The following is a 16,054-nucleotide window of genomic DNA, read 5'->3' on the forward strand; positions in this document are numbered from 1 at the left end:
GTGGAACATAAAAATGAGACTAAGAGACATGGACAAGAGTGTGGTGGTTACCAAGGGTGGGGGGGGAGGGAGGACATGGGAGGGAGGGAGGGAGAGAGTTAGGGGGAGGGGGAGGGGCACAGAGAACTAGATGGAGGGTGAGGGAGGACAATCTGACTTTGGGCGAGGGGTTTGCAACATAATTTGATGACAAAATAACCTAGACATGTTTTCTTTGAATATATGTACCCTGATTTATTAATGTCATCCCATTACCATTAATAAAAATTTATTTAAAAAAACAAAAAACAAAACAAAACAAAAAACAAAAAGCACTCAAAAGGATGTACCTCAGTTACCACTCATTAAGCAGTTTGGGAAACTATCCCTAAATATTACAGATAACATATAAAGCCACACGAGGCTTGTACTTTCCTGGCACACAGAATACATATTTAAAGAAAAGAAGCATTAAGAAGTTATATATTCTTCTCCTTTTTTAAGTATTATAAAAACATTCCCTCCAAATGTGTAACATTTTAAAATGAAGCCTTTCGAAGTCTATTCTTTTATACAGCATTCATTATGAAGCACTGAATATTAACCTTTGGCTTCACTTATTCACAACACTCTCAACCTTGTCTTTCAAAATTAAAAATCAATCTGTTTTATATAATATACAATCATTCTGAATAGAGTGCTTTAAAATGTGATTAGACATTGAAAATGAAACAGTCAAAAGAGATCTATAAACCTCAGGAATGAAATGAAAACAGGTTTGGAGGAAAAAGGAGAAATGATATAAGGCACACACTTTTAATCTCACACACTGTCTCTTTAAATACAACAAGCAGGAACTAAGTATTACTTCCTGGGTTATTTTTCTTATGAAAAATACCCCAAGTATTTTCTTTTTTATGTGTTATTGGAGTTATGAGTAATACTTTATTAGAATTCTATTCAGTGTGTCATCTTCTATTGTCCTCTCAGGCACCTTCATCCAAACCTGGTGTCGGGTGCAAGGTAGAAAAATGAAGGGAGCCAGAGAAATCACGTAATTTTAGATCTCACTCAGCTTTCTTTTTTAAATTGATTTTAATTTATTGTGTTTTCATAAATTCTAGTGTCGCCCCGAATGCATCACCCCCTTCCCCATATTCCCCTCAACATCTCCTTGCCCCTCTCCCCACAGATCTCACTCAGCTCTTAACCCTCAAACCAGTGCTTACTGATTAAGAAGTGATCACTCATATTAACTAGGGCATAGCAATCTAGAGTCCTGAAAAAAATAACTAAACTCCATGGTAGCTTCCACAGCACAGTAAAATAAAAAATAAAAATATAAATAAATATTTTGGAGCTAAACAAAACAATGTGATCACAGAATAGTAGAGCCAAAACTTCGTATCTTTGTGGAGATCCATGAGCAGACTTCAAAAGACTGGCTCACAGAGCATTACTACATAGGAGGTGTAGTATCAGGATACCGATTAATTTACAAAGAAAGAAGTGATTAAATAAGTGGTCATCTTACCCAGGCCAGTCCTTCCTAATGACCAGGCCACCATACTTAAGTTCATTCATTTTAATCAACATTTTATGAGCCCACACACATGTCAGCCATCATTATAGGCACTGGGGATAAAAAAGTGGCCACCCTCAAGGTGGCATTGAAGAAACTTCAAATCTATGGCACATAATTTTGGATGCACATAGGAAAGTTCTTGGGCAAACCAATGTGTTTCAACTGTGAAACAAGTGTGTTTAGGTTTGCTCGCTTGTATTCTGCATTGGCATGGGGCAGTGCCACGTGTGTATAGTCTATGGAAGGCTGTGGGTGCTTGCCCTCGACAGATTGTAATTGTGGACTGCCTGCTGCCATGGAGAGGAGCTATTGTTTGCTGCTGCTTGCTGGAGAAGGGGTATGTCCACCTGGCCTGTTTTGCTAGAGAGTGCCGAGGCTGGTGGGGGCCTATGAGTCCAGTAAATCTGGAAAATGAGTCTAGTGAATCCAGAGTACTAAGGGGTTCAGGAGCCCTGGGAGTGAGAGGGAAGCGGTCTTCCCTTCCTGTTTGCTCATCTGCTGTTACGAGACTTTAATGAATGGAATGGCCCACCATTTTCCGGCTCCACGGTTCTTTTACTATCTGCCTGAATCCAAGGGGAACCTGCATGTGCATAGCCACCACCACTGCCACGGCTACTGGCCTTACAGAATTGTGCTGCACTTTTTAATGTTTGTTACCTGTTCCATGATTTAAAGGAAAAAATAACTAAAAAAAGATGTGCTGAAAGCTTAGGAACTAAAAGTCTGCAGGAAGGACAAAGAAATTAAAGACAAATGTGAATTTTTGTTGTTTAAAATCAAGTTATGATATTCTGAATAGTTCACTGCCTTTCACAGGTTCGCGGGCATTTCTGACTCATTACTCGGCACTCACCCAGAGTGCCCTGTCACCTGGATGGTGCTAAAGAAGCAATTGATTTTCTAACTCTCATCCCTGGCCCCCAGAGACCTCATCATTCTACCTCACTTGAGATATTAGAATTTTCAAGTTAACTCATCATTCATTCCGTTAGGATGTTCCTCCTAAAGAAAATCCAAATTTCATATTCACTTATTTTCACTTTACAATGTTAAATGGGATCCAGCTGGTTCTCCTTCCTAATCACTGAGGGCTTCAAGGAGGCAAGTAGGTGTTCTCTACTCTATGAAGTCTCTTAAACTTCATTCTTTCTCCTTAATTTAAGACCTTTCCAGGGCTATCCAGAGCCTCAGCAATCTTTCCTGGGCCCACCTCTCAAAGGTATACTACATTGCTCTTCCTTTCAGGGCTCTAGCAGTTAGGTCAGCACCTCTTGAACATAAGTTCTGTATCTGCCTCATCCCTCCTGCTCCTCCTGTGTTCTCTTCCATCGTCTATGCACCTTAGTGGAGTTTCCCTGCTCACTCTTTAACCACTGTCTTTGAAATTTCAGTAGCATAAAACCTCTACATTATTCATTTAGCACGCAACTCGTGTGGCAACTTTTATACGACCTTCTCCTAATGTCCTTTAATTTTTCATGCCTGTAATCCCTAAGATCATAAGTTACTTGAGACACAGCCCGTGTGTTATACGTACATTCTGATGTCCCATAGGTTACCATTACGCGTAATGTGAACATTCAATAATCATGGGAATTAATGACCCCAAAGCTTGAGAACTGCCCTCGCGGTATTTTCTTTGTAAATTACAAGCATGGGTAGCTGAGTTGTAGATAACATATTACAACTTACTACTTTAGACTAGACATGAGGGAAAAAACAGAACAAAAAGGTAGCTGTGCTGGAATCTATTTCTGAAACAGCCACTGAGAAAATGCAAAGAAAGTTTAATGCCAAGGTCAAAAGAGGAGAATGAAAGCAAAATTGAAGGGAAAAAAGTATTAGTAAGAAGAGCATTTTCTTCCTTTTTACTTGTCAAACTCTTATTAATTTATTTGCATAAACACAAGTACAAAAAGGAGACAGGCCTTCTCAAAGATCTGCTAGTTTTGTTTTTCAAGTATGTGATAAGTGATGTACACAAACATTAATAGATGAGGACATGAGAAACTGTATTCAGTAAGCAAAAATCACTTGATCATTTAAAACAATTCCACATAGTTTTCAGTAAACTTTTCTTTTCAGTCAAATGTACATGAGTAAAACTATAGTTCTTAATCTTGTCTTAGTATTTCCTAAAGGTATGATATTTTAAGGCACTTTCTGGGTATATAAAAGTATGTATCTGTAAATCAAATTGTGAATTGCAGACATTTCATGCAAAGTGATTTTCCTTGCTTTAAATAAAATATGTACTTTAAAAAAATCAATCCATCTTTCTTGTGTTTATTCACCCAACTTAAAAAATCATGCAGGCTTAAAATTATTTCTATCCTTTTATGTGATTTACGTATCCAACCATAGGTGTTCGGATAACAAAATGCCTTCAGAAAGACAAAAAATTTTAATCCCCAAGGACACAAATAAATGAAACATTCTAATACTCATTTGGTTAGCCTAAATAATATACTTAAGAGTGAATGTGAACAGGAAGGACTATAGTTTCTTTCTTCTTGTCCAAGTTGTATTAGTATTTTTTTAGTAAGCATTTTACATTTTCACTTTTTTAATATAACTAATCCACTATCATAGAGCATGTGTCTTAAATTACTTCTGTCATGGATTTACAAATTTACATCTTATCCCCATTCTCTTAGATGCACAGGGAAAACAGGAATGGAGAAACAAAATTCTCAGTTACCTTTTCTGAACAGTTTCATAATATAAAATTAAAGATTTAAATATTTTTTATAGTAGCAGCACCAAGAAATAAATAAATCACTTTAGAATTTTCTCTGACCTAACCAGATCATAATTATACTATTTGTAGATCATACTTAATATTTGAAGTTACTCTCACATTATTTAAATATCTTAAATATAAGTTAGTGAAATTAAGGTAATTTAAGAAAATAAACTTTTTAAGCACTAAAAGCCACAACCAAATAAAACATTCTCTTATCTTTATTTTTCTGTTGATATTAATAGGATTTAGCAAAGAACAGGTCATTGAAAGAAAATGGCAAAAGAAAAAAGGTCTTGATTTATCAGTCTTATTACAAGATTTCTACCACCTCAGAGGCTACAAAAGTGGTGACATTTACACTAAAATTAGTTTGCTTGTTTTTTAGTTCCCCCTCCCCAGATATTTTCCAGAACTAAGATTGCAAATACTTTTGTCACTTAAAATGGAAACATGGCAATTTGCTTCACGGTCGTGGAAAAATGTATTTATAAATATAGTTTCCCTGACAAATACTGACAAAGAAATAAAATTTAAAAAGTCATAGTGGAAATTCACTAAGTTATTTTAAAATAAAGGTTGAATTTTTACACCCAACAATGATCCTTATAAAGGCTTTTATATTATAAACCATTCTCCCAAATAACATTTTTGAGTGCATAAATACAAGAGGAAAAGCTATTATTAAGACAATAAAAAATAACTGTAACAATCTATGAGAAAAAACAGCCATCCTACGTGATTTCCAAGAGAAAGACTGTCTTTAAGAATCGTGGTCATATTATGAGTGATGTCAGAGAAATGGCAGCATGACAGATACTCCGATCTCTCCTCTTGAAATTTCAACAAACTCGACAACTATACACAGAGAAAAAAACCCAGGAGCACCTGAAATATACACACATCAGATAAAGTTATCTCTTGTTAGTGTTATTAACAATACCACTCTCAAATGCCATCAATGAAAAAGAAATCAAATATAATGGATACACAAGACAGAGACATAGCTCAGATAGATGGTAAAGAATATCCAGGAAAAAAAATCTCAATTACATGGAAACCTTGGAGCTAAATAAAAGAATTCAAAATTGAAGTTCTAAAAATATTCACTGAGATACAAGAAAGCACTGAAAGGCAATTTAGTGAGCTCAAAAACCAATTTAATGAATAAAAAAGGTACTTCACCAAGGAAACTGAAACTATAAAAAAGAACCAGCCCTGGCCAGTTGGCTCAGTGGTAGAGCATCGGCCTGGTGTGCAGGAGTCCTGGGTTCAATTCCCGGCCAGGGCACACAGGAGAAGCGCCCATCTGCTTCTCCACCCTTCCCTCTCTCCTTCCTCTCTGTCTCTCTCTTCCCCTCCTGCAGCCAAGGCTCCACTGGAGCAAAGTTGGCCCGGGTGCTGAGGATGGCTCTGTGGTCTCTACCTCAGGCTAGAGTGGCTCTGGTCTCAACAGAGCGATGCCCCAGATAGGCAGAGCATCGCCCCCTGGTGGGCATGCCGGGTGGATCCCAGTCAGGCACATGCGGGAGTCTGTCTGACTGCCTCCCCGTTTCTGGCTTCGAAAAAATACAAAAAAAAAAAAAAAAGAACCAAACAGAGATGAAAAACTCAATACATGAACTGAAAAATGAGGCAACAAGCTTAGCTAATAGAACAGGCCCGATAGAGGAGAGAATTAGTGACACCGAAGACAGGCAACTAGAGATACTACAGAGAGAAGAAGAGAGACACTCATGAAGTTAAAAAAATGAGAAAGCCCTACAAGAATTGTCTGACTCCATCAGAAAGAGCAATATAAGAATAACGGTATATAAGATGAAGAGTAGAGGGAAAGGGGATGAAGAACATATTCAAACAAATATCAATAACTTCCTAGCCTGCGGAAAGAGAGCCTCGAATCCAAGAAGCAAACTGAAAACTGAGTTACCTCAATTCAAACAGACCTACTCCAAGGTAAATCATAATGTAATTATCACAAATCAATGACAAAGGAAAAATCCTCAAGGCAGCTAAGGAAAAAAAGAATATAACATATAAAGGAAGGCCCATTAGGCTATCATCAGATTTCTCAGCAGAAACTCTACGAGTCAGAAGAGAGTGGACCCCAATATTTAAAGTACTGAAAGAAAGGAACTACCAGCCAAGAATACTATATCCATCAAAGCTATCCTTCAAGTATGAAGGGGAAATAAAAACACTTCCAGACATAGAGAAGCTGAGGAAATTTATCACAAGAAAACCCTCACTTTATGAAATACTACAGGGGGTTATCTAACCAGATACAAAGAACAAAACAAGTAAAAGCTCTAACAGGACCGCAATACATACAAGGATAATCTGTGACAACAATAACATAAAAGGGGAGAGGACAAAGATCAGCAGTAGCAAAGGAGGATGTAGTGCAGAAGCACTCATGAGATAATGGACTCTAATGAATATGATAATTTTTCTTTTAATAACCTAATGGTAACCACCCCTGAAAATGCCACTACTAAAACACATTACTTTAAAAAAGAAGAAACAGAGGAAAGAAGTATGGAATACAACTAAACAAAAACAAATGACAGAAAAACAGAAGAGAAGAACCAGACAAGACACAGAACTATCAGAAAGCAATATATAAAATGGCAACAGGAAACCCTCAAATGTCAATAACTACATTAAATGTAAATGGATTGAACTCACCAACAGAGGCACAAAGTAGCAGACTGGATCAAAAAGCAAAACCCAACTGTATGCTGCCTTCAAGAGACACATCTAAGCTACAAGGATAAAAATAGATTCAAAGTGAAAGGTTGGGAAACGGTTATCCAAGCAAAAATATCCAAAGAAAAGCGGGTATAATCATACTCATATCTGATGATACTGACTACAAGACAACAAAGATAACCAGAGACAAAGATGATTATTTCATAATGATAAAGGGGACATTGTATCAAGAAAACATAACACTTCTTAATATACTGCTCACAAAAATTAGGGGATATTTATCACTTCATATTCATTTAGAAATATCCCCTAAATTTTGTGAGCAGTGCATATATATATATGCCAGTTAGCACCAAAATATATGACATCTACTAACTGATCTAAAAATAGAAACAAACAAAAATATAATCATACTTGGAGATCTCAATACACCACTAATGGTTCTAGATCGTTCATACAAACAGAAAATCAATAAAAAAAATACTGGCCTTAAACGAAACACTAGAGCCTGACCTGTGGTGGTATAGTGGATGGAGTGTCGACCAGGAATGCTGAGGTTGATGATTCAAAACCTTGGACTTGCATGGTCAAGGCAAATATGGGAGTTCATGCTTCCTGCTCCTCCCCCCTTCTCTCTCCCGGCCCCCTCATCTCACCAAAATAAATTTTAAAAACAATATATGTTTAGAAAAAAAATTAAAGACTTGAACAAGTGTATATAATAGACATCTATAGGACATTTCATCCCACAACGTCAGAGTATACATTGAACATTCTCAAAAATAGACCATATGTTGGGCCACAAAGCTAAGACCAACAAATTCAGAAAGACTGAAATTATACCAAGCATATTCTATGATCATAAGGCTTTAAAACTAGAATTCAACTGCAAAAAAGAAGTAAAACAAACCCAAAACTGTGAAAATTAAACAGCATACTTTTTAAAAAGTATTCAAAGAAGAAATAAAAGCAGAGATCAAAAGATATATACAAACAAAAATGACAACACAACATATCAGAATCTCTGGGATGCAGCAAAAGCAGTAATAAGAGGAAGTTCATATCATTGCAGGCTTATACGAACAAACAAGAGAGCCCAAGTAAACAACTTAACATCACATCTTAAGGAACTAGAAAAAGAAGAACAAAGGCAACCCAAAACCAGCAGAAGAAAGGAAATAATAAAAATTAAAGCAGAAATAAATGAAAGAGAACAGAAAAACTATAGAAAAAATTAATACAACAAAGAACTGGTTCCTTTTAAAGATAACAAAATTGACAATCCCCTTGCAAGACTCATGAAGGAAAAAAGAGAAAGGACCCATATAAACAAAATCAAAATGAAAGAGGAGAAATTATCACAGATATCATAGATATACAAAGACCATTGCAGAATACTATGAAAAACTATATGCCACTAAATTCAACAAACTAGAAGAAATGAATAAATTCCTAGAGCTATACAATCTTCCTGGACTGAATCACAAAGAACTGGAAAGCCTAAATAGACCCATAAGCAGGGAGGAAGTAGAAACAACTATCAAAAACCTCCCCAAAAATAAAAGTCTGGGCCAGATGGCTACACTAGTGAATTCTACCAAACATTCCAAGAAGATTTGGTTCTGATCCTTCTCAAAGTTTTCCAAAAAATTGAAGAAAGAGCAATACTTCCAAACACATTTTATGGGGTCAACATAATCCTCATACCAAAACCTGGCAAGGACAATACAAAAAAAAGAAAACTACAGACCAATATCTTTAATGAATACAGATGCAAAAATCTTAAACAAAATACTAGCAAGTTGAATACAACAACACATTAAAAAAATACATCATTTTCCAGTCTACCTGAATCATTACCAGCTAGAAGCAGCGGTCATTGGGACTTGGACATGAGCTGCAAAGTATAGAATGGTGACAACTCCAGTGCCATGCGGACTTTTCCTGGACTCCTGCTCCCTGTGACAGCTCCTAACAGACTGAACTGTGGTTGGGTTGCATTTTTCAGGGATTTGGCATGGTGATGGGGTCAACTTGGATTTGGTGAACATGTTAAGGACACTACTCTTTTATGGATTCTTGCTGTATAGGCCAAGAGTTCGCTTAAAGGCTTTTAATCACTGTAAAAAAATAGAAGACTGGATAAAGAAGATGGGGCACATATACACCATGGTATACTATTCAGCTAGAAGAAATGATGACATCAGATCACTTACAGCAGAATGGTGGAATCTTGATAACATTATGCGGAGTGAAATAAGTGAATCAGAAAAAAAACAAGAACTGCAGGATTCCATACATTGGTGGGACATAAAAACGAGACTAAGAGACATGGACAGGAGTGTGGTGGTTACAGGGGGTGGGGGGAGGGAAGGAGGGAGAAGGGGAGGGGAACGGGTACAAAGAAAACTGGATAGAGGGTGACGGAGGACGATCTCTCTTTGGGTGATGGGTATGCAACAGAACTAAATGACAAGATAACCTGGAAATGTTTTCTTTGAATATATGCACTGATTTATCGATGTCACCCCATTAAAATAAAAATTTATTTATAAAAAAAATACATCATGATCAAGTGGGATTCATCCCAGAAACACAAGGATGATTCAACATACATAAAACGATTAATGTAATACACCATATCAACAAAACAAAGAACAAAAACAATATGATCCTATCAACAGATGCAGAAAAGGCATTTTACATTTAAAACACTCAATAAAATGGGTACAGAAGAAAAATACCTCAACATAATAAAGGCCATATATGACAAACCATCAGCTAACATTACATTAAATGGAAAAAAGCTGAAAATTTTTCCTCTAATATCAGAAACAAGACAAGGTTGCCCACTCTCTCCACTCCTGTTCAACACTGTGCTGGAAGTTCTAGCCAGAGCAATCAGACAAGAGAAAGAAATAAAAGGCATTTATATCGGGAAAGAAGAGATAAGGGTTTCACTTTTTGCAGATGACATTCCTGAACAGAGAAAACCCCAAAGACTCTACAGAAAGACTACTAGAAACAATAAACCAATACAGTAAGGTAGCAGGATACAAAGTTAATATTATTTATATATATTTTAAGACTTTATAAACCCTCTCCACAGTCTTATAAACTTTTCCCACACCTTTATTAACCTTTCCACACTCTTATAAACACTTCCTATGCTCCTAAACACTTTCTACATCTTAAACCTATGTAATTTTAACAACACAGAAAATTCTATGTGAGTACTCACCAGTGAATATATAGTAATATTCTTTTAATATGTTTTAATTATTATTTTTTATATTTTCAATTTTTTTTTTTACTAAAAAATGCTTATTTTACTGTTTGGTTGCTCTGCTACTGCCCACCATGAAAGCTGGAACGCCCACGAGTGGGTGGGGGGGACCAGGTTGACCAGCACTGCAAAAGTGGGCGGTTTTTATACAAAGGTTCGCCATCAGCCCTGGCCGGTTGGCTCAGTGGTAGAGTGTCGGCCTGGCGTGCAGAAGTCCCATGTTTGATTCCCGGCCAGGGCACACAGGAGAAATGCCCATCTGCTTCTCCACCCCTCCCCCTCTCCTTCCTCTCTGTCTCTCTTTTCCCCTCCCGCAGCGAGGCTCCATTGGAGCAAGGATGGCCCAGGCGCTGGGGATGACTCCTTGGCCTCTGCCCCAGGCACTAGAGTGGCTCTGGTCGCAGGCAACAGAGAAACACCCCAGAGGGACAGAGCATCGCCCCCTGGTGGGCATGCCGGGTGGATCCTGGTCAGGCGCATGCGGGAGTCTGTCTGACTGTCTCTCCCCGTTTCCAGCTTCAGAAAAATACAAAAAAAAAAAAAAAAAGGTTCGCCATCAAGGTCATAGACGGTATCAGGCAAAACATATTAACATTTCCAAAGTCAATGATCTACTAAGAACAAGCAAGGTTTATGCATATGTATTGAAAACCTAAAAGACATGAGAGATGTGGAGATAAAAGGTAACATGCTCAAGGTCTCTATGCACTTCAGGATCAGAAAGCTACTTCCTACCAAAATGGAGTTCCCTCTACTATACCACAGTGATACCTCACGAGTCAAGAGCAATGAAACAACGCAAATCCGAATCAGGAGCAGGAATATCACGTTCTACTCATCCATGCTGCTTTCCCAGGATATTTCTCTTCTAATCCATACAGCTTCCTACATTAAAGGCGTGTCACCACAAGAGCCTGCTAACTTCAGCAGAATGATGACTAGGGGTGGAGGATACTTTAAAAAAAAATTGCTTGAGATAGTATGACTGAAAAAATAAGCCCATCACCTTGTTACTATTATTCCATAACAGAAAGCATTGAGAAACTAGGAAATATGAAAAGCTGATGCATATCCTCTCCCCCCCACTAACTGAAGGGATTATCAGTAAGTCCAGAAACAGAAACTGTATCTAGATAGATAGATAGATAAGGTAGATAGATAGATAGATAGATAGATAGATAGATAGATAGATAGATATAGAAAGATGATAGATGTTTTAATGAGAAATAAACAGGTCTTATCAGGACCAAAAAAATAATGAGTTTCTGTTTAGTGGAAGATGGATATAAAATCTAATCAGTAAATAGAGCAGCCGTTTGTTTGGTTTCACGTACTCCATTCTCCTTCCCAAGTCTGAAGGAGCACACCATGTTACAAGTCCAGACGAATATTTCCTAGTCTTTGGCTCACTAAGAGAAGACATGTAAAGAGGTGGGATCCTTAGAACAAGGGAGAATGAGAAGTCCAGCGTAACATGGGAAAGTGCATGTACGACCAACTTGGTAGGAAGGCCCAGCATTTAGCTAGTTTTCAGAGTTTTATAAAAGGTTCTCTAGGTTTTCTTCTACCATTTTTTCAACCCTTAAAAACAAGTACAGATTTTACTGTTACTAGTTGTGATGCAACTAAGATAATTAAATAAGGTCTTAATTACATGTGGGTCCCCTTATACCTTAAACACTTGGGTGCTTATATAACCCCTAAGTTCAAGAAACATCCACATACATGTTATGTTTCAATATTCTATTTCTTGACCTGAGAGGTGGCTACCCAGGTATATCTACTTCTGTATGTGGTATATATATACATTAATAAAACTTTTTTAAAAGCTTGTGTATGGTCTAAGGGTAATATTTATCATGTACGGTATTAATATTGGTGTAACTATCTAAATAAATTCTACTACTACTTGGAGGATTCCAAAATAAAATATTCAAGGAAATAGGAAAAAAGAGAATAAATATTGCTGACTCAATACACAGGTGGCCACGAGGCAGAGAAAATGAACAAAGAAACGCTGAAACTCTATATCTGAGAGGGTCGAGCACCGCCTAAGAGTAAGAGGTTGAGGGGAAACAAATTGATATCCAGAGATCCTCTTTCCCTTACTTCAAAGTTTTACACAATTGCCTCACTCGCCCTCCCCATGCCCCCTTACCTCTCCCCAGCACTTAGCCTCCAGCTATCAAGACACTGGCAATCCCTCACTTCCATAAGACCACAATGCACCTTGGTCTTCCTCTGCCCCAGACACCCACTCTATCACCTGTAACCTTCTATTTCCTGCTCCCTGCTCTTGGACTCTCTGTCCCATTCCACTGAAGGCCTCGCTGATAATCTGACACCCAAGTGTCCCTGCTTCACTGCCAGGAAGGGGTTGGGAACACATTCTCAGTTATCTCATAAATGAGAGTCATGTTTCTGAAATTCCATGTTGTAATTCTAAATGTATTTTATTTATTTAAAAAAAAATTTTTTTTCCAATGATTTGAGAGAGGAAGGTGAGGGTGGGGGGAGGAAAGAGAGAAGCATCAATTTGTTGTTCCACTTAGTTGTGCATTCATTGGTTGCTTCTAGTATGTGCCCAGACCAGGGATTGAACCATGATTTTCTATGCACTGAACCATGTGACCAGAGCTGAATTCTACATGTATTTAAAAGTTATAAATAAATGTTAGTTGAGTTCTATACTTCTCATATGTTAAGGGTGGCAGGGGGTGGTGGGAGAGGAAAGGGACTTTTTTGGAGGTATGCCCAAGGATCTTAAACCACCCTTTATAAAATTCAATGGAAAAAATAAAAATTTATTTAAAACTACCTTTCTAAAACATAATCATTTTAAGTTGGAGCCTATCTATTTTTGAGTGCTGTAATCAAGAACCTTTCAGCAATGGTAAAGAAATACAGAAATCTAAAGAGTAAGCTTCTTTAGTTATATTAATTTAAAATACTATTGGTGTCAACTTTACTGTTTTGTTTAAGGTAGGGTTGCTCAAAATGTGAAATAATAATATACAGAAATTACAGCAGAAAATTTCTATGCACATATCACTTAGGTCAATTTTATCTCAAGTTAAAAAAAAAACAACTTCCAGTATCATGCAACAGTGAATTGTGAGCTAGCTAACATTTATAAAAGAAAAGGCTACTGACAAAAACTGAAATGAGCACTTAATAAATTCCAATGTGTACTACTGCTCCATATAGAAATTGATACTAATAAGATTAGTTTTCTAGTTGAGCCTAAATCAATTAGGAATTATATATAAAAACAAAAAAATTTTTGATAGACTTTCTAAATTACCTTCTTTAGTTGGGAAAAATTAGTTTTAAGATCAAGAAAAATACTCTGTTATATGAGTTTTTCCTAATTTCAGTCACCTTATGCTGCTCCTAATCATCTTTTTTTTCTTTTTATTTATTCATTCTAGAAAGGAGAGTGACTGAGAGAGCGCGCGCGCGAGAGAGAGAGAGAGAGAGAGAGAGAGAGAGAGAAGAGAGGAAGAGAGAGAGAAAGTGGGGGAGGAGCAGGAAGCATCAACTCCCATATGTGCCTTGACCAGACAAGTACAAGGCTTCAAACTGGTGACCTCAGTGTTCCAGGTCCACGCTTTATCCACTGCGCCACCACAGGTCAAACCTGCTCCCAATCATCTTTAAGATGTGGTTTAGGTGGTGGGGAAGGGAGACATGGTGGAGTTTTCAACTTATATTCTAAATTTGTGTATTGTTTGAATTCTTTTTTCCAATGAACAATTTCAGTAATTTAAAATAAACCTCTTTGAAGTTGAGAGAGGTTAGGAAGACACAATCAAAAAGAGAATTATTTAGAAGTCTTTCAAGGTAAAACAAATAGCACAGACTCTTCTATAATGAAACAAGTTAATTTATGTTAAGAACAGGATTTTTAGAAATATATTCATGTTTTCTACTAAAATCACAATCAAGGACAAAGCAAGTCAGGAAAAAGAGCAATGAACATTCTTGTGGGTAGAGGGCTGTGGCTGTAACTTCTCTGCAATTTCTAGTCTTTCTTGAAAGCACTTCTAAGGTCCTTTCAACTTCTCTCTCAAGTATCTTAATGACAGTGGTTCTCAAAGCGTGGTCCTAGACCAGCAGCATCAGCAAACTTGTTAAACTGCTGATTCACAGGTCCCATTCCAGACCTACTGAATCAAGAATTCTGGAAGGAGTGGGGACAGCAGTCCATGTTTCATCAAGGCTTCCTGATGATTCTGAATTTGAGAAGCACTGTATGTATAAGTAACAGATAACATAGCACCTTATAATTACTTCAGTTTCACAATACAAGCTCAATAATTATCACTTGGTTTAATCATTCCCAGATTGTTCCAGGCTAACTTTAAAGGAATAGTATTAACTTTTAATAATTAAAAAAATAAATAAAAACAAAAATTTGCCTGACTGGTGGTGGTGTAGTGGATAGAGCATCGAACTGGGATTCTGAGGACCCAGGTTCAAAATCCCAAGGTTGCTGGCTTGAGTGTATGCTCACCAGCTTGAATGCGGGGTCACTTGCTTTAGCGTGGGATCATCAATAATGATCCCAAGGTTGCTGGCTTGAGCCCAATGTAACTGCCTTGATCAAGAGGCTCAGCTGGCACCCCCTCCCCACCCCCCAGTCAAGGCACATATGAGAAACTATCAATGATCAACTAAGTAGCCGCAACGAGTCAATTCTTCTCATCTCTCTCCCTTCCTGTCTGCCTCTCCTGCTAAAAACAAAAACAAAACAAAACACAATAAAACACCACCCCCCTCCTGAAATTTAGAGGAAAAAGAAGGAAAACACAAACATGTAATATACAATGATTAACAGGAAATTTTTAATACATATTTGGGGGTCAGGCTACCATTAAGAGATCCAGTATTAGGTACTTACTATACCTAATATTCTGGGAGGGCTACACAAGTATAAGTTTATGGTAATAGAGAAAAACATTACATCACCTCCATGACTTCAATTATATCTGTTTATATTAAAGATTCTTGGTCAACATCTCCTGGGGGCTCTTTCATCTTATTCTTCCTTACTTACTTGTCTTCCAAAGTCCTGGCCCAAATGGGAATTGTTATTGTTAAGAGTGTCAAATACTTCTAGTGTATTAGACAGAAGAAAGGTTAAAATTCACCTTGACCAGATGGACCTCTCTCCTTATCTTCTGCTTGCTGGATATTTCCATTTGGAGATTGGCTGTGAAAAACTAAACTCATCACTTTGCCCCCACTTACCCACTCCTCTTGCTTCCTTTGCTGAGTGACCGCAGCTTAAAGCTGCCTGAACAAAAACCCTAACATTTTTTGTTATTTTTTCCCTTACCTGCCACCTCTCAGCCAATCATTAAGGCAATTAGTCTCACTTCCAAGTAACTCTAGAATCCAGCCTCTCTGCCCTGGATCAGTAATTCAGATTCCTTCTCAATTAATCACCTTCTAGCCTTACTGCTCCTTTCAAAGAGAGGGCACTTCCTAAAAATTAAATTTATGTCATTCCCTTGCTAAAAATCCTTCCATGGCTCCCTAGGGAAAAACATAAAATTAAAACAATCTTCATCATCAGATATCTCACTAGCTGCAAATCTCACACCACTACTCAGAACTCCAGTTGTACTCAATTTTAGTTCCTGAAGAGCAGCACGTATTCTTTTTTTTTTTTCTTCAACCCTTCTGATGCGTCACCTCTACCTATTACTCAGCTTTCTTCACTGGGCTAATTCCTATTTAT

At 37.4% G+C, this 16,054-nt stretch overlaps 1 protein-coding gene across 1 annotated transcript in view; it reads right to left on the reverse strand.

The window, feature by feature from the left end:
- Positions 1 to 16,054, reverse strand: part of IPO11 (importin 11) — a 241,840-nt gene that overhangs the window by 41,738 nt on the left and 184,048 nt on the right. The window lies entirely within an intron of this gene.

The sequence above is a fragment of the Saccopteryx bilineata genome, chromosome 1, assembly GCF_036850765.1.
Source record: "Saccopteryx bilineata isolate mSacBil1 chromosome 1, mSacBil1_pri_phased_curated, whole genome shotgun sequence".
NCBI classification, from domain to species: Eukaryota; Metazoa; Chordata; class Mammalia; order Chiroptera; family Emballonuridae; genus Saccopteryx; species Saccopteryx bilineata.